The sequence below is a fragment of the Pleurodeles waltl genome, chromosome 9 (assembly GCF_031143425.1).
Source record: "Pleurodeles waltl isolate 20211129_DDA chromosome 9, aPleWal1.hap1.20221129, whole genome shotgun sequence".
NCBI classification, from domain to species: Eukaryota; Metazoa; Chordata; class Amphibia; order Caudata; family Salamandridae; genus Pleurodeles; species Pleurodeles waltl.
Window position 1 is genome coordinate 927,861,232 of NC_090448.1, and position 20,783 is coordinate 927,882,014.

The following is a 20,783-nucleotide window of genomic DNA, read 5'->3' on the forward strand; positions in this document are numbered from 1 at the left end:
GATTAAAGGTAGCTCTTTACAAAGGGAGTAGCGTTGGTGTTTTTTTTTTTAAATTACTATAAAATGTAGCTAATAAAAAGCTATATTTAGTCACAGAGGTAAATCTAAAGGTCCTCAAACTCTTATACGAAGAATAAAATAGATACTAAACTTAGGACATTTAAATAAAAGATAAATATGCTCACCAGGACTCCTTCCTAGAGATTTATGAAATGTATTTGCTGGCCTTTCCCAACGCATTGCGGCCCAGCTGGCCTAGATCATAGGTACCCATGATCAAGGCCTGGCTGGGCTGAAACGCATTAGGAGAAGCCAACAATTAAATTTTGTGTTGCAACCTCTGTGGTGTTTCCCGAGGTTGGGCGCCTCAGGAGATAGCAGGAGCTGGCCCTGAGGGGTGGTGGTGGCCAGATCCATTAATGGCTCCAGGAGGTGTGGCTGTCCTCCTTTCTACTGCACTGGCGGGCCCTGAGGCCCCCCTTCCTGTTTAAAAAATGATATTTCACCCATGGAGGTGGTGGTCCCCGGTGCTGAGAGGTCAGAGCTGACCCCCCTCCTTAATGATATAATATGCCCCGGGGAGGTCGTGGTCCCAGGGGCATTTGAAAACACCAAAAAGGGAGTCCACACTGCCCACCTCTTTTATAAAACAAAAACCCTGGGGAGCTGGTGGTCCCTGGGGTGAGGTGAGGTCCATGCGGCCCCCTGCCTATTTCTTATATGCAGCTCTCGGGAGGTGGTGGTTCCCGGGCTTACAAAAGCCCATGGAGGGGAGTCCCATGCAACCTCTCTTTATTTTATATTATATTCATGCCCCTGGTACCTAGCCCACCCAGGGGCTAAATTAGCAACAAGCATGGGACACCATGCTTATTTTTTTTTCTTACATTTTTGGTAGATTCGTGGATGCTCTGCAAATTTTGCAAAAAGGGTCCCGGGGTGCCCCAACACTAAGGCTGGGGGGTCAGGGTCTTCCTATCCTGCCCCCTTTTCTTTTTTTAAACTTTTTTTGGGACTCCATGGAGCCTTCATGACCCTAGATCTCTATATTTCTTTTTCCTTTAATATCTCAAAAACTACTCAACAGATTTACACCAAATCACAAAAAGCATGCTTTCTGGACCAAAAGCTAGCTTTCTGCTAAATTTAGAGTAATTTTGTGCATTGGGTTGAGCTGTAGTCGTGTTCAAAATCCCTATAGGAAAATGCATGTATTGAAATTCAACTGTTATAGATAGAGTTATCTCAAGTAACTATAACTTGTGCCCTAAAGTAAATATAACTTGAGCCCCAGCCATACACAGTTTTTTCACCCAAAATGGTACTGCATTTATTACATTGATATTATCAATGATGTTATCAAAGTTGTCACCAGTTCCATAATTTGTGGGGTAATTAGCAGTGCATGGCGAGGGCGAGAGTTACAGTTACCTCAGAGCACGAGGTATAGTTACTTGGGATAACCCTAACTCTAAAAGATGAACTTCTATGGTTTTGGATGTTTAAAATGTGAGGCTAACTTGAATGTCTCTGTAACCTTTGTTTTTGTCTGTGAATTTCTTTTTTTTTTTATATATAGTAATTTTCATTACTTTGGGGGTGATTCTAACCCTGGTGGGCGGCGGAGGCCGCCCGCCAGAGTTCCCCCCTCCAAAATACCGCTCCGCGGTCGCAAGACCGCTGAGGGTATTTTGGGATTTGCCCTGGGCTGGCGGGCGACCGCCAAAAGGCCGCCCGCCAGCCCAGGGCAAATCACCCTTCCCACGAGGACACTGGCTCAGAATTGAGCCGGCGGAGTGGGAAGGTGCGACGGGTGCAGTGGCACCCGTCGCGTATTTCAGTGTCTGCATAGCAGACACTGAAATACTTTGTGGGGCCCTCTTACGGGGGCCCCTGCAGTGCCCATGCCATTGGCATGGGCACTGCAGGGGCCCCCAGGGGCCCCGCGGCACCCCCTACCGCCATCCTGTTCCTGGCGGGAGACCCGCCAGGAACAGGATGGCGGTAGGGGGTGTCAGAATTCCCATGGCGGCGGAGCGCGCTCCGCCGTCATGGAGGATTCTCAGGGGCATCGGAAAACCGGCGGGAGACCGCCGGTTTTCCAGATCTGACCGCGGCCAAGCCGCCGCGGTCAGAATGCCCTGCGGGGCACCGCCTGCCTGTCGGCGGTGCTCCCGCCGACCCTGGCCCCGGCGGTCTCAGACCGCCGGGGTCAGAATGACCCCCTTTATGTTAATCCAACCACCACTGCACAGAGCCTTCGGCTGTGCATGGCAGCAGTTGGCCATAGGGCCTGGCCACACCCCCTATAAGCACCCAACCTTGCACCGTGCAAGGCCTTCACCCGTGCCTGCAGCCAGCCATGCAGCCAAGCCCCCTAACCACCCAGCCCTACTCTGCACATGGCCCTTATCCTATCTCTCTGGGGGTGAGAATGAGTGTTACAGGGAGTATTGGGGGTGAGAGTGGCTGTGAGAGTTTCTGTCTGGGCATGAGAGTGGGTGCATCAGTGTCTTAGTGTCTTTTGTGCTTGTTCAGGTCTGTGAGTGGATGCATGAGGGTGTCAGTGGGTCTGTGAGTGTGTGTGAGAGAGTCTGAGTGGGTCTGTCAGTGGGTGCGTGAGGGTCGGACTGGGGCTGTAAGTGGGTGGACAAGGGCCTGAGTGGGCCTGTGAGTGGATGCGTGAGTGAGTGGGTCTGTGAGCAGATGCATAAGGGTCTGAGTGGTGGTGTGAGTTGGAGAAAGAGACTGAAAGAGAGTGAAAGAGAGTGAGAAGAAGAGAGATATAGATAGAGTTTCTTAGGCTTTGATGGATGATATACTTACAATTAGATATTTCTTCACAAATTGAAAAGAAAAATATATTTGTCATTTAAAAAAAGTAAGATCACCTTTCAGTATGAGCATTAAACATTTGCAGTTGAAAAGAAATTAAAGGAGGGAAATGACTACGGATACACCTGGAGTCGAATCCTCAACTCACAGTGCGAAAGACTCCCCCACGGTCCCAACGGATATTCATTTTTAATTTTTTTTTGCCCTTTACTGGCTATCTGGGCCCATGGGAGGACCCTCAATGCCTCCCCCACTGTCCCAGTCAGCTCAACCTCATTTGTGAGCAGGTATTGCTCCAGCAAGCAAGGAGCTGTTTTTAATAGCAGTTTCCTGGTTGCTGGAGCAATGTTTTCATCTGTCTTCCCTGCACGCATGTCTGCATGCAGGAAACACAGATGAAAACTCCTCTTTCTGACAGCGTGACCTGTTTGATAGGTCCCACTGTCAGAAAGTGAAGTTATATTTGCTTTTGCTTTTGTTTGCCACCAAACAAAAGCAAACAGCTATGTCCCAGGGGTGGGCACCCCAGGACATAGCAGAAGCCGGCCCCTGGTGGCTGGCAATACCTAGGGCCATCAGTGGCCCATCGAGGGGGGCTGCCTGGCCCCCTTCCAAAGTAGAAATATCCCTGGGGTAAGTGGTGGTCCTGGGGCTTGAGGGTGTGAAACAGACCCCCTTCAAATTTTTTCCTAATTGCCCAGGGGATGTGGTGGTCCATGAGGGTGCAGGTGGGGGCGGGTGGCCCCAGCACCTATTAGTCAAATGCACTGGGGAGGTGGTGGTACCTGGGTCTGCGGGGGCCATGTGGTCCCCTGCACCATACTAGATAAAAGCCCCAGAGAGGTGGTGGTTCCAGGGGCTGTGGGGGCGTCTTGCCTCCCACACATAAGAAAATCATTTTGCCCAGGGGAGAAGGTGGCCCCCAGAGCACGGGGCCACACAGCTCCCCTGCACCAAATTTAGCAACCGCCCCAGGGAGGTGGTGGTCCCTTAGGGCTGTGGGGGGGGCAGCTGGCTCCCCGTAGTAAAAAAAACAATGCCCCCAGAACATGGTCCATCCAGGAGCTTATTAAAAAACAAAGGTTGGAGCCGGTGCTTGTTTTAAAAAAAAAATCCCACAAATTTTCAGCATTGTCACAATTTTTTGCAGTAATTCTTTTTTTTAAATGCTTTTTTTCCCTAGGGGTCCCTCTGGGACCCCAGCACCAGCGCTAAGGGGTTCAGGGTGACTCTACCCTAGCCCCTCGTCTTTTTTTACACTTTTTGTGGAACTCTGATCAAGCTGAGTCCCAAGATGGCTGCCACCACTTTCTGGTTTGAAGTGTTGGAAGCCAATCAGAGCTGTGTATTTCCCTGCACAAGCTCGTCATTGTTTGCGAAGTCTTCATGATCAAAGATATACAAATTTGGATTTCCTTTAATATCTTAATTGACTACTGAATGGATTTACAGCCAATAAGCAAAAGCACAATTGGCTACTGAAAGATAGCTTCCAGCCACATTTGGTGTAATTCAGTCTAGTGGTTAGGTCTGTAATCATGTTCAAATGTCCTAAGGCAATTAACATGAGAAACACAACGTTTTTTACCCCTTTTCCTCGGCCCCCCCATGATGGATCATCCCCTAACTTTCCATGCGCAACAAGAATCACTGGGGCACGTTTTTTTGAAAATTTTGTGAAGGTTCATCAAACGGTGCCAAAGATATAGGCAAATCAAAAGATGCTTTTTCTATGGAAACATGGCCCTAACTATACCTACCTAGTGGCAAAGGCCACTAGCCACTAGGTTTTATATATTTAGGTTTTTGATATATTGATATAATGTTTTTAAAACCCCGCCCCCCTTTACCCCCAGGGCTGCGCCAAGCCTCAAGGTGGAGGCATAATGTATTTGTTAAGAGAGAGGGCAATCCCAGGGGTCCATTTTTTAATTAAGGGGAGTGGGGGTGCTGCCCTCCCTCCTGAGGTTCAATTAGGCCCAGGGGACCCCAACCCCTGCTTTTCTGTTCAAATGCAGGGAAGGTGGCATATGTGGGCTGCCCCTTAAACTGAGATCCCATGAGCCAGAGACAGATATTCTGCAGTGGCCCAGGGAACCCACCTGTGGTACACAGTAGTTCCCTGCCCCCAAGATTGTAGGCATGCCCTGCCAGCCCTCTTCCGGATATGGAAAAAATGCTGCTCTTTTTCAGGCAGAAGCAAAGGAACAGTAACGGCTCCTGCCAACACTCAGGATGGTTCTAGCTTTGAACCAACTGAGGTCACAGGGACCTTAAGGCTCCACTGCAGTCCCTAATGTGCCTTGCATTGAGGGTGCCCCTAGGTGGACACTGGGGCACACACCTAAAAATCAAAAAATGTCTGGCTGCTGCCAGGGGATACGGCTGGGTACACGGGCCCATGAGAAGCCCCCCATGGCCCCAACAAATGTATCAATATGGGTGCGTCAGGTGAGTACCATGGGACCTATTTAATAATAAAATGCTGACTCTTGCCGGCACCCATGATGGTTGTCAACTAGGAAGCCATCAGTGGTTTTATTCATTTACAACACAATTTTTCTCTGAAAGTTTCACCTAACTATTATGTCTCTGTAAGTTTTAGTTATTTTAGTCAATTTCTAAGTTTTTTTTCGAATGCAAAATACCTAACAATAACGTCACTCTAACATTTGGTTTGTTTTTTTCAGTGAAAATATACATATGTATATAAAGTGAAAAAATAAATAAGGAGTTAAGAACAAAATATCTATATTAAAATTTTCTGTGTTTTTGAGTTCCAAACATTAGCTTGGCACTGACACATTCACCAAACTATTACATCACTTTAACCTTTGATGTTTTCAGTGTCTTTCTAAGTTTTTTAAAACAAAAACAGATCTTTTATGACACCTAACTATAATGTTACTTTAACCTTTTATTTGTCAGCTATTTTCTAGTTTTTTTAAAACTTTAAGTAATATTTTATTGCCATACCTAAAGTTAATCAGGCCGTGTGTGATAAGGTGTGGTTGCAAGGCATGGCCTCCTATCAGACCCTAAGGCCAACGCCTCACAGTCAAGAACCCACATGCCATGCACTGCCATTGGCGTGCATAGCATAATGTTGGCTGCACTGCCTGGCTGACCAAGACCCTCCAAGCATACAGTCCGCCTACGAACTGAGGGGGGGGGGGGCACACAGCCTCCTCCTCATGCCACAGCCGGCCCCAGGGACTCGGGCCCCTCATTTTTTTAGAAAGGGGAGGGAGTGTGCACAGCCTTCTTCCCAAGCTCCCAATGGCCCGGACTCCAACTGTGGGGTCGAAAAATGTATTATTAGGGGAGTGGGACCATGATCCACCTCCCAAAGCCTTAAAAGGCCCTGAGGAAACCATCCCTCAGGGCCAAATACATTAACATTAGGGGAGAGGGTGTTCAGCACCCCCAGGCTAAATGGACTCCAATGATCCCATCCCGGTGGCCATACTTTAATTGTAAGGGAGGGTTCAAAATGGGCTTGGGGGACACTACTTACTCCTTCTCCCCAAATATTTATTAAGGAAATGGCAGGCCATAATTCTGCAGGAGTCCCATGGGATCGTGGCAAATTGCACCTGATTTTTTTTTTTTTTTGGGCCCCCCTAACATGGCCTAGAGGTCAGTGCATCCCTACCCTGCCCCTTTATATTAGTGTTTTTTTTTTTTTTTATAATTACAGGACAGGGGACTAAGTTCCTGAGTCCTTTAATGGCAGCCAGCAACATTTTTCTCATTTGCTGGCTATTAGTCAGAGAGTCTGACTCCCACTGGAGAGAATTGTCCCAAGGTCCAAGGGGAAAAAGCTTCCTGGGCCAATCAAAATGCTTTTTTTAATTGTGTTTAAAGGACTCACTCAAGAGTACGTCGAGCCCAACCATCCAGATATAGTATATTTTTCCACCTAATTTTCTCAAAACTACTGAATGGATTTACAACGAATCACAAAAAGCATAATGTATGGATCAAATCCAGCTTGTTGCCAAATTTGGAGCAATTCCATTCAGCAATTATTGTGGTAGTGTGGTAGTGCTTCTTAAAAGGGTTTCTGAAAATTGTAAAGAGATTTTGCATTTTGGATCTCCAGGTTTTTCTCTGCCACTGCTTAATGGATTTCCCCAAAACTTTCCATGAACAAACTAGGCAAAAATATTTTTTTTGGGGAAATTTCATGAAAGTCCATTAACAGGTGTCAAAGTTATTAACAACACAAAAAACACTTTTATATCCTTCCTACTTGAAAGCTCCCCAACAGCTACAGTATCAACAACAAAGTGTATGTTGCCACTATGTCAAAACTGCCAATTTATTAGAGCCAGTAATGAGTAACCAAGGCCCAAGAAAAGAGGGTCTTTAGCAGTTTGGAATTTTTATTTTCTAAGCAGTGTGATGCAACTTAAGTCTGAAAACAGATGGACAATACCTCAAGTAAATATCAACACCCGGTTTCCTGTTACAGCCATGCAATCAATGTCCCATTGCTGACACACTGCAACAGTCTCCCTCTTTAGGATTCCCGTTTCCTCTTTTCATATGATTATGCTGACACCGGGATTCGTTATAAGAAATCGCATCTTCAAAACCAGCACTTTAAAAATAAAAGCTATTGTCTACTAATCACCACCTGTTTTTCATATGTAAGCCTGAACTGAACCGGTGAACGTAGTGTCTTGTCCTTGAATAATTTTTGCCCCAGTCACAAGGTGAGAGACACATATAAATGCAAGCGACCTGCCTGTGCATAGTGTGCACATTCTTGTGTATGATCAATGTGCGTACTTTGCCCTTAGTTTGGTCAGTGGGTACGCCTATGAAAGTGTCAAGTGAGTAGTCAGGAACCTGTAATGCAAATGCTTGAATAACACACGTTTAGAACGTTGTGGGCTATTCACAAACACTTGGAATGCACTTTCTTTAGTCATCTTTACATAAGAATTTAACTTACATAAGACAGGTTCAGGTGTAAGTGCTGCACTAAACGTACCACCATTTTAAATATATCCAAAACTTAGTGTAAGAAAGGTTGACATTTAAGCGAGAACCTTTTTCATATTTTTAAAAACATTGAAAAGAAAAAAGACTACACATTTCCTGGACTTAAGTATGCCTAGTGTATGCAATGTTTATAGTCAAGCACATAGAGTCAGAAAACGTGGCGTAAATCACATTGTGTGACTAGGAGAACAAGCACAGAGATTAGATGTAAAATACACGTCATATTTTACATTTGACTGGGAATGTGGGCCACAGTACATTTAGTACAGAAATTCTGTATTTTATGATACAGTCATAGATGTTGCTTCAACTCATCTGGGAAAATACCAATTTTAGTAGTTAATCATACATTTATTAATATTAATCAGTTATATTAGCAAAGCACTGCAAAAATAGTCCAAGCCCTTTGCATTTGTGGTCAAGCCCATTAATGATCATTGAATGTTTCCTGGGTCAATCTCTGAAAAAAAGTTGAACATTCTTTGTTTAGTTAATGTGGCCGGCCACTCTCGACAGTACAAAAAAGCAAACCCTTTTCTTCCACAATCATTTTGAGACCTTATTTGGAGTTTCCATAAAGTCTGAATTATTGAGCAAAATCACATATATATTTCTAGCTCATTTCTACTTTTAAAGACACTGTAGCAGATGCGCATCTTTCGGGGAAAGCAAGTTACTGTTCGGCACACCTTAGTGCTCATATCTGTTTTTGAAATTATCCTTGTCATTACTAAGGCTCTGATTAGAAGCTCCCATTTGCGTAAAAATCGAAATGACTAATTACGTGCAATTTGAGACTGGTTGCCATCATGATTTGAAACTAAAGTTTGAAATAGTGTACATGCACTCTTTGTGAACCTGGTATGAGGGATATCATGCATCATTAGTATGTTCTCCCCACTGCATAGTAGCAAACAATTGAGCGGGTGTAAATGGTGTCCCTGCTGAGATGTGCACTCTGCACCATCACAAATCAGTTGTGCGCAATTTTAGCCCACAAAGTGCTGATCCACTGTGATCAGGCTTTAGGTTAAAAATAAAAGTTCCGATTACAATGGGCTCAGTAGCCATCCTGTGGGTGCTAACTTCTGCTTGTGATTAAAATGTGATTACAAGTTGATTGCAATTCGTACGTGTTTGCACTTCTGATTTGAAACTGAGGGAGCAAACCATTCAACTGCACTGGTTGTGCACCCTGCTAGGGGGAATAATGTGCTCTATTGGGGTGTTATTCTTCATTCCATGGTATCAAACTTGTGATTAGGTGCAAATTATGCACCTGCTAATTTGCACATTATGTACTGCCACAAATTAGCTGCTGCACATTTGTCACCAAAAAATGGGGCCCATTGCGACCGACCTTAAATAGAAAATAAACTTTTATTTCAAAGGTGATATACTTATCATTCGTTCATTCAGCAAAACTGCCTAATTTTACCATTGGTAAAATGCCCGCCAAAATGGACAATACAAAAGCACAAACATTGAGATGTGAAAAACATAACTGGCAATCCTACAAGGAAATCTTGAGGTCAGCCTGAAAAGGTAAATTGCGTGTTGTTGCTGTTACTTTCAGGAGGTATTTCCAGAGGGAATAGTGCTTGCTAGTTGTTTATCTGTAAACCGTTGATGCTGTCCTGCAGGGCATATTAAAGTCCATGAAATAATGATGAAGCAAAGGGGTAATTAAAAGCCACAGTGACATTGATCTGCTGAAATTTCAGAGGGAGCTGAGGGCACACAGCGAGACTATCCATCTTACCTCACGCAGGGCTAGCTTGATTGGCCTACTGAGTATTGAAGATGGCTGGGATCCTCACCTGTGGCCAAAAGGGTCCCTGGTGAAACAGCTCAACTGGATTAAGATCTTTGCAAAACAGGAGGTGTGTGAGGGGGGAGGAGGAGGCTTGGTCGCAGCTGTTGCTCTCTGCCCTTTAGCTGTAGTAGCATTATTTCAAAGTACATTTTTAACTTGATAACGTACACAGTGGTTCCGCATCACACACAAAACATTCGCCCAGTATGTGTTATCACCAAATTACTTACACTAAGTGTTTAGTGAACATTTGGAGACATATTTATGAGAGGCCTGTGTCACCATTGTATTACTTTTAGTGATGCAACAGCTGCGCAAACCTTTCATCCCTATCTATGAGGCCAGCAGTGCCACTTTGCATGGCTTTGAATGGCCTCATAGGTACAGAAGAAGGCAAGGCAGCGCAAGTTGCTGCATTCCCTTACTCTGCGTTAGGGAGGTGTTCCATGGGTGTTGCAGTGGGTGTTCCCATGCATCACCCATGGATATTGATGCATCCCCAGATTTACAACAGACTGTACACCTGGTGCTGTGCAAAACCATACGCCTCCCCAGGGGAGGCGCAATGAGGGGAAATATCTTTCTATCTCCTCGTTGTTTCCTCTATGTGTGCTGCATTTTGCAGCACACATAGATGAAAAAGTCTCCTAGGATTGTTTTTGTGCAGGAAGGTTCCCCTTCCTACACAAAAATAATCCTACCTACAACTCAGACTCCCTTGCACCAGGTGCAAGCGTGCCTGTGTTGGTGCTAGATAGCCAAAACAGCGCCAGCGCAGTGAAAAAGAACAGGAATGCTGTGGGTCCAAACTTTTGTTTGTGATCCTGCACAGAACAGGAATGTGCCTTTTGCATAAATACGGATCATTCCTGCCTGTTCTGCACGGCAGCACAGCAAGGTGACTTGTTTCACTGCCCTACGGCAAAAGAACATTAATCTGGGCCTTAGAGGTTATTGAAAACCGTGCTATTTACCAATGACAGAATGCAATTCAATTGTCCTTTCCTTTCCTTCTACTGACTCCCTCCTCTTCTGCTCTCCTTTTTTCTAATCTCCTCTCATTTTTCCTCATGTCCGTGGTCAACTCCTCTTTCTTTCTTCCTTTCTTTCTTTCTTTCCTTCTTTCTTTTCAATCAAGCGATGAAAATGTATTTTACCAGGCGCACCTGCAATATAACATCCCTAATTAAGCAACATACAATTTCTGCATATAGTGGAAGGTGTCTTATATTACTGAACTTTTACCTTTTCCAAAGACTAACAAAAACCTCATATTATGATAGTTAACTAGAAGTACTAGCCATTAGATGATTCACCAAGATTCCAGTTATGATTCTGACCATTGATATTGATCCATGCAGGGTATTATCTTAATCAAAACAAAGACCAACTCTATTACCCTACTAGGACCAGGGTATATATAATAGAACGAACCATAATTCCATACATATTTTAGCCTCAATTTTCTTAGTTGCTTATACATAGTGGTTCATCATATTCACATGGGGGAAAGAAAGAACAATTATGACTAAAGTGCAGATGATGCAGTCTGTAGAGATTAATGCAACACAAAATATAGAGAAAGTCAAAAGAACAACAGTATACAACATACCTGGTTTTTCTAATAGTAAAAATTCAATAAGGCCTGAGGATCAAATCTAAGGTCATCCTGGTATGAAGTTGTAATAGAAAACCGGGGTATATCCTGTTGACATTTTGGGTCAATTCCTATTCAACGGGCCTCATCATAACTACTCATCTGACTCGAAAATGCACCTATGCAATAAATAAGATTTGCTTTAGTATGTCTAAATCGATAATGTATGTGCAAGCAAATGTCACTGTAGCTCGATACCAACTTACTGATGCCAGTAACTATAATAGAACACACTCACCCAAATTAGGTGTGAATATGGCGCTGTGACCTAGAAGAGATTCAGTACGAAAGATCTGAAAATCAACCACATATAATGGATACAGGATTCCACAGTATACTTGATGCAAGCAAGCCCGCAGTATAATCTGAATAAAACTCAAACCGTTAATTGTCTATGTGCAAACAATGTGAGTTAAATCCAGGTAAAGTGCAGTAAGAAGAAAAAGACAGTACCTGTCCTGCTCATATATTAATCCGTTCGCTGCCAGGCCTTTCCCCGTCAGGTGCCAGGCCTTTTTTTTGCTATTTGGGGCAGTTCGACCTTAGGCCCTCATAACTTTTTGTCCACATAAGTTACCCATGCCAAATGTGCATCCTTATTTTCCAACATCCTAAGGATTCTAGAGGTACCCAGAGTTTGTGGGTTTCCCCGAAGAAGACTAAGAAATTAGCCAAAATACACAGAAATTTTTTATTTTCCAAAACAATTGGAAAAAAGGGCTGCAGAAGAAAGCTTGTGTTTTTTTACCTGAAAACGGCATCAACAAAGGGGTTGTGGTTCTAAAATCACCATCTTCTCAGTTTTCAGTAACAGGCAGACTTGAATCAGAAAACCAAATTTTTCAACACAATTTTGGCATTTTACTGGAACATACACCATTTGTACTATTTTTTGTGCTTTCAGCCTCCTTCCAGTTAGTGACAGAAATGGGTGTAAAACCAATGCTGGATCCTGGACAGATAAACATTTCTGAAAAGTAGATACAATTCTGACTTTAACAAAGGGTCATTGTGTATATCCTACAAGGTTTTCCTACAGAAAATAACAACTGAAATATAAAAATATTGAAATAGAGGCAACAAACTGCCATTTCTCTCCACGTTTTACTCTGTATCATTTTCCCTCCATGTCAGATTTTCAAAAGCAATATACCCTGTCCAAGCAAGGACCCTCACTCTAGTCAGGGTAAAGGAGAATCACCCTCAGCTAACCCCCGCTCAACCCTCTTAGTAGCTTGGCACGAGCAGGCAGGCTTAACGTCTCAGTCTAGGTGTAAAGTATTTGTACCAACACACACAATAATTCAGTGACAACACTATAAAATGACACAACATAGGTTTAGAAAAATAGGAAATATTTATCTAAACAAAACAAGACAAAAACGGCAAAAAATACAACATACACAAGTCAAGTTAATAATTTTAAAAGCAAAAAAAGTCTCAAATTCTTTGTAAACAGTAAAAACACTGTTAGTGTTGAAAAGTACTTGGGTAGCATCAAAATAACATGCACTGGCGATGGTGCATCGAAAAGGTTAGCGATGCGTCGATTTGTCACACGCAAGCAACACCGTGCGTCGTTTTTTCATTCTCCAGACCGGTCGGCGTGAGTCGTTTTTCCTCTCCACAGGAGAGCGATGCGTTGATTCAGGCAAGCATTAGGGTCCGGGCAGGCATTGTGTCATTTTTCTGCACCCAGCAAGGTTTGCGTCAAAAATCCTCCTGCACGGTATCAGCAATATTAGCAGCCTCCGTTAGTGGTGTGGTGTGTCGTTTCTCCAGCCAAGTGCATCGATCTTCCAGCTGCCCTTCAGGAGGAGCGTCAATTTCAGCTGTGAAGCCTGCGGCGCATCATTTTTTCAGCCGCATCTTGGAGGTTGCATTGGAAATTTCCCTGCACAGCGGCCTGTGTGTGGATTTTCAATCTTGGTCTGCCAGCTTCACCTGTCAAGGCCCCAGGAACTGGATAGGGCACCACTTGGCAGGGCAGGAGTCTCAGCAGAGAGTCCAGGTGCTGGCAGGGGAAGTCTTTGATGGCCCTGAGACTTCAACAACAGGAGGCAAGCTCAGGACAAGCCCTTGGAGATTTCTTCACAAGCAGGAATGCACAACAAAGTCCAGTCTTTGTCCCCTTTCACCAGGCAGAAGCAGCAACTGCAGGATAGCTCCATAAAGCACAGTCGCAGGCAGGGCAGCATTTCTCAGCTCTTCAGCTCTTCTCCAGGCAGAGGTTCCTCTTGATTTCCAGAAGTGATCTAAATTCTGTGGTTTTGGGTGCTCTCACTTTAAAGGAAAGTCTCTCTTGTTTGTGAATTCCTGCCTTGCCCAAGCCAAGCCTCAGACTCACACCAGTGGGCTGAAGACTGCATTGTGTGAGGGCAGGCACAGCCCTTTCAGGTGTAAGTGACCAATCCTCCCCTCCCTCCTAGCACAGATGGCTCACCAGGATATGCAGGCTACACCCCAGCTCCCTTTGTGTCACTGTCTGAAGGAGAGGTGCAAACAGCCCAACTGTCAAACTAACCCAGACAGGGAATCCGCAAACAGGCAGAGTCACAGAATGGTTTAAGCAAGAAAATGCCCACTTTCTAAAAGTGGCATTTTCAAACACACAGGGGGTCATTCTGACCCCGGCGGTCAGAGACCGCCCACCGCCGGGGCCAGGGTCGGCGGGAGCACCGCCGACAGGCCGGCGGTGCCCCGCAGGGCATCCTGACCGCGGCGGTTCGGCCGCGGTCAGATGCGGAAAACCGGCAGTCTCCCGCCGGTTTTCCGCTGCCCTTGTGAATCCTCCATGGCGGCGGAGCGCGCTCCGCCGCCAATGGGATTCTGACACCCCCTACCGCCATCCTGTTCCTGGCGGGTCTCCCGCCAGGAACAGGATGGCGGTAGGGGGTGCCGCGGGGCCCCTGGGGGCCCCTGCAGTGCCCATGCCAATGGCATGGGCACTGCAGGGCCCCCCGTAAGAGGGCCCCATTTTGTATTTCAGTGTCTGATATGCAGACACTGAAATACACGACGGGTGCCACTGCACCCGTCGCACCTTCCCACTCCGCCGGCTCAATTCTGAGCCGTCGTCCTCGTGGGAAGGATGATTTGCCCTGGGCTGGCGGGCGGCCTTTTGGCGGTCGCCCGCCAGCCCAGGGCAAATCCCAAAATACCCTCAGCGGTCTTTCGACCGCGGAGCGGTATTTTGGTGGGGGAAGTCTGGCGGGCGGCCTCCGCCACCCGCCAGACTCAGAATCACCCCCACAATCTCAAAACCAACTTTACTAAAAGATGCATTTTTAAATTGTGAGTTCAGAGACCCCATGCTCCACATGTCTATCTGCTCCCAAAGGGAATCTACGCTTTAATCATATTTAAAGGCAGCCCCCATGTTAAGCTATAAGAGGGATAGGCCTTGCAACAGTGAAAAACGAATTTGCCAGTATTTCACTTTTAGGACATATAAAACACATTAGTATATGTCTGACCTTAAACATACACTGAAACCCTGCCCATGGGGCTACCTAGAGCCTACGTTAGGGGTGTCTTACATGTAAGAAAAGGGAAGGTTTAGGCCTGGCAAGTGGGCACACTTGCCAAGTCGAATTGGCCATTTAAAACTGCACACACAGACACTGCAGTGGCAGGTCTGAGCCATGTTTATAGGGCTACTAATGTGGGTGGCACAACCAGTGCTGCAGGCCCACTAGTAGCATTTGATCTACAGGCTCTGGGCACCTCTAGTGCACTGTACTAGGGACTTTCCAGTAAATCAAATATGCCAATCATGGAAATCCAATCAACAATACAATTTACACAGAGAGCATATGCACTTTAGCACTGGATAGCAGTGGTAAAGTGCTCAGAGTTCTAAAGCCAACACAAACAGATGAGAAAAAATAGGAGGCAAAAGGCAAAAAGATATGGGATGACCCTGCGTAAGGAAAAAGGTCCAACATTCATCAAGAACCCAAGGAACCCAGAGCCAGTAAATGAGGTGCACCGTGCAAAGGGTTTTCATTGTATACCTGAAATATAGCAATTTATTTGGTAAAATATAAAGAGTCAAAAATAGGTATCAAGGAAACATTTGTATTTCTAAAATGGGCATGACATAAGGTGTTGAGAAGCGGTGGTTATTTGCACATCTCTGAATTCCAGGGTCCCCATACAAGCATGTAAAGTACAGAGCATTTCTCACACAGACGTCTTTTTACACACTGTCTTACATTTGGAAGGAGGAAATGTAGAGAAAAACGAGGGGCAATAACACTTGTTCTTCTATTCTGTGTTCCCCCAGGTCCCCCGATAAAAATGGTACCTTACTTGTGTGGGTAGGCCTCATGCTTGCGACAGAAAATGCAATATGGACACATCACATTTTCCCAAAGAAAACTGACCTGGTTTTTGCAAAGTGCCTAGCTATGGATTTTGGCCTCTAGCTCAGCCGGCACCTAGGGAACCTACCAATCCTGGTAATTTTTCAAAACTAGACACCTAGGGGAATCCAGGATAGGGTGGCCTGTGGGGCTCTCACCAGGTTCTGTTACCAAGAATCCTTTGCAAACATCAAAATTTGGCAAAAAATACTTTTTCCTCAGATTTCGGTGATGAAAAGTAATGGAATCGGAGAGAAGCCACAAATTTCCTTCCACCCAGCATTCCCCCCAAGTCTCCCAAAGAAAATGGTACTTCACTTGTGTGGATAGGCCTAGTGCCCACGACAGGAAATACCCCAAAACACAACGTGGACACATCACATTTTCCCATAGAAAACGGACCTGTTTTTTGCAAAGTTCCTAGCTGTAAAGATTGGCCTCTAGCTCAGCCGGCACCTATGAAAACCTAGCAAACCTGAACAGTTCTGGAAACTAGACACCTAATGGTAGTCAGAATGGGGTGACTTGTGGGGCTCTCACCAGGTTCTATTACCCAGAATGCTTTGCAAACTACAAAATTTGCAGAAAAGACACTTTTTCCCTCACATTTCGGTGATAGAAAGTTCTGGAATCTAAGAGGAGCCACAAATTTCCTTCCACCCAGCATTCCCCAAGTCTCCTGATAGAAATGGTACCTCACTTGTGTGGGTAGGCCTAGTGCCCATGACAGGAAATGCCCCAAAACACAACATGAACATATCAAAATGATCTATTAGAAAACTACCTCTTTTTCCGGGGGGGGGGAACCTGCGTTTTTGGTCCTGGGCGCGGCGGTCATTTAGGGAAACCTACCAAATGCAGACATTTTTTTAAACTAGACACCCAGTGGAGTCCAGGGAGGTGTGGCTTGTGTGGATCCTCCAAAATCTTGTTACCCAGTCTCCTCTGCAAACCTTAAATATAGCTAAAAAAAATCAAATTTTCCACACTTTTCTTTGTAGGATCACTGTGCTGGTACAAATTTCCTACCACCCAATGTTCCCCTCGGTCTGCTGATAAAAATGATACCTAATGATACTGTGCTGAATCCCTTGCCTAAAGGACAGACCCCCACACAAAAAAACACAAAAAAAAAAACCCTGGCACTTTAGTGGCTTCTGCCCCCCTTGAGGGCAGATGGGCCTAAAAATAATAGGCCGATCTGTGACAGAAATGGTGTAAATGGTATTGGCCTCCCTTGGGGAGTGTCCCTTACTCAAGCGGCCACCCCCCCACACAAAGCACAAACACACACAAGATCCCTAGAGCTAAGTGGATTCTGCCCACTTGGGGATGATGGACCTAAATAAAATAGGCCGATCTACCCCCAAGAGGGGAAGAACTGCCCAACAGTGCATTTCCCCCTTTGGGGGATGACCCTTGTCCAAGGGCCCACCCCCCCACAAAAAAAACAAAGAGCAAAACATCCCTGGTGTCGCTGTGGCTTCTGCCCCCATTGGGGCCAGATCGGTCTAAAAATAATTGGCCGATCTGCCCCCAAGGAGGGCAGAAATGGCGAAAAACATTATGCCCCCTTAGAGGAGCAACCCTTGCCAAAGGAGCCGCTCCCCCATAGTGAAACAGACCCAAAACAAAATAAAAAACAAAATCTCTGGTGTATAGTGGGCATTCCTGCTGCCCGATCGCATTGCGATCAGGAAGCAGGAATGCTGAAAGAGACATAGAGGGAAAGGAAAACCCTTTCCTACCCGGATGCCTCTTTTAGAGGAATCCCCCCCCTGGCCAGAGGAGAAACTTACCTTCTTCTTCCTCGACGTGCTGGAAGCAAATGGCTTCCAGCACGTCAGGCAGCCTCTAATGATGTCAGTGCACGATTGCTCACTTTTGTCATTAGATGGAGGCCGGCAGCAGGGGGTGAGGGGGAAGGGGTAGTGATTTCCTTTCCATCCCTGCCCTGGGGGTGGTAGGGAGGCCCTTGTGGGGAGCACTAGTGCTTCCCCGAAGTCCTGGTGCAGGATGTAACGGTTACTTTCTCGGCATCCGAGCAGTGCTGCCCAGGACGTAACCGTAACATCCCAGGCACCCAGCAGGTTAAGTGCATATCAGGGACATGACTAAAGTTGTTCAGTGGTCAAGCCCTGTCCATAAAAGTGCACGAAGATCCATGCAGAAAAGCAAAACCACTCATAAATGAGCCATGTAAGGCAATTTCAAGCAATTTCCTGGTGAATAGGTTTATGCTGCACAAGACATATAGGGGGTTATTCCAACTTTGGAGGAGGTGGTAATCCGTCCCAAATGTGACGGATTTACCACCAGCCGTATTACGAGTTCCATAGGATATAATGGACTCGTAATACGGCTGGTGGTATATCCGTCACTTTACCGTCACTTTTGGGACGGATTACCACTTCCTCCAAAGTTGGAATAACCCCCATAATGAGCTGTATTATTTGCAATTCTGCCGACAAGATACCACCAAACTTCAAAGTAATAATATTAATAATGAGACATCGGTTGTGTGAGTTAAAGTATAGGTTAGGGTGTGAACCAGGCATAGATTAGCTTATTTGCAGAACACTTGCTTCGAAGAATCAAATGAGGGGTGGTCTGTCTGTACTGCTGCATATCAGAAAGAGAGGATAGGTGGAAAGAGTCTCCATAGATAAAACGGTTGCTCCTATTCTCTAAAATTCGTAGGAAATGATAGGAATCGGGATGGGCTTTTCCTGTCCCATTTGAGGATGAGTTATACTAGAGTTGGTAGCATTATTAGGGGCATATTTGCAAGGAAGTGGCGCAGTGTCAAAATTGGCAGCACCACACTGCGTCACTTCAGAAACGCAGGGATACACCATATTTAAAATATGGTGCACCCCTGTGTTTCCCCTAGTGCTGGCACTAAATATAGCTGCCTAGCACCAAAGCAGGCACCCTTACAGGTTGTATGACGAAACCAAGCAGGCCTTTTTAATGCTTGCTTTTACAAAGCAGTTTAAACAACGAATGCATCTTTACCGCACCTTGCTGAACCACGCAGATCTTTACAAAAATTAGCTTTAGGTGGCGCTGGACTTTGGAATAGTATAATTTACTATTCCAACTCCAGTCTGCGCTACAGTAGGGAAGGTGTTGGACTTAAAATCCAATACCAGTCCTACAACCTGTTCCCTAAAACAAGTTGTTGTAAAGGCCTGCTTGGTTCAGGAATGAGTTGCAGGGAATGAATGTCTATGTGCAGAAACGTCTTCCTTCCTGCACATAAACAATCAACAATGGCGATTAGTTACTTCTGCAGCACACATAGAAGGCGCAATTGTCATTATTTAATGATTGTTTATGTGCAGGAAAGGACACCTTCCTGCACATAGACAATCATTAATGGTCTTTTGCTCTTTCTATGTGTGCTCCTGCATGCAGCATACATAGAAAAAGTTAAAACGAGGAGAAATAAAAGTATTTCTCCTTGTTGCGCCATGCTAATGCCACTCGTAGGGTGGCGTTAGTTTTTGGCGCTAATGTAAATGCATATGTGTTTTACGTTAAACGTTCTTAATTTTGCTATACTTTAACATAAAGAGACTCCACAATTGGGGTGGAGCTTTACCTCTGGCAAAGTGCAGTGAAAATAAAAACAAAATATTAAACTTCATAATGCATGCATAAAATTAATTTATGTTAAATATTAATGTTAATTAGTTTTTATATATTTATTTTAACTGTAGAAACAATCTAATAAATGCTACAGCACTATTAGCTTAATTGTGAATTTAATCCTTAATTAAATTCAATATAATAAATATGATCAATTAAACAACAATTATGGACTGAGGTTTTAATTAAAACTGTAAATTGTTACCTAAAGTAAAAAAAAAATATTGTTATTATGCATTAATATTAATGTTGTGTAGAATTCATTAAAATTAGTTATTGTAATATGTTTTAATCTTAAAAAACATTTAGTTATCTTCTTAACTACTTTAAATAATTTAATTTAATTTATTTGAAGCTAAATTTATTAAATGTAACATTATTTCCTATGGGTTTTAAATATAAAGTCCCTACCTCCATTATTTTCCATGGGCGGGTGTTGCAGTTCCAGTGGTTATCCATGTGTGGTTCTGGACTTTCAACGTTTTTTTTGTAGCAGCAATAACGTTTACGTATAAGTATGCCTTCACCTCTTTTTTCAGAGAGTGGAGATATTTAAGTCTACACTTCTCAGTACCTTTATGTTCAGATTTTGTAAATAGTCAAAGGTAGCAAATGTTACTCAAAAATGTAAGAGTAGATTAGATGTGCACAGAGGGCACTCATCACCACCCCAGTTTGCCCATACCCAGAAGTGCCTTATGTGGTCTAATATGCCTAATGCAAGTTTGAGAGCCATCAAATATCCCAACTCTCTTTGGGAAAGAATAATTTAACTCTAGGTTTTATGTACAGTTTGGTGAGAAACAGTAAAACATTAAGGCCCATATTTATACTTCAGTTGTGCCAAATTTGCCTCATTTTCTTGATGCAAATTCGGTTCAAACTTAGCTCGATATATATATTTTGATGTTAGACACGACTAACGTCAAAATATAGGAGTTTACACCATTTTTTAGATGTGTGCACCTACCTTGCATCAATGAGATGCAAGGTAGGCGTCCCCATCCAAGAAATGCTATCGCTATAGCCCCATATTTATCCCCTCTGATAAAATTACGCACAGGTGGGAGGAGGGGCTAAATAATGGTGCAAAGCCTGATTTGCACCATTATTTAACACCTGGGTCACACCGGTGTTAGAGGGCTTGTAGACCCTTTTCATGGTTAAACACCATGGAATGGAATGGGTCCACAGGTGACCTCCACTAGCCCCAGGAACACCCCCACCCACATCAGAGGGACACCAAAGGATGGTGACCCATCCCAGGTAAGTAGGGTAAATATTGATAAGTATAGCACAGGGAGCAATGGCCATGCCCAGGGGACACTTGTGCGCTGGCCATTGCTGTGGTGGGCATGATTCCTGTCTTTCATAAGACAGGACTCATATTCTTGGTGGTTGTGCACAAGGAAATGGCGCTAGTCTGGTTAGAGAATTTTTT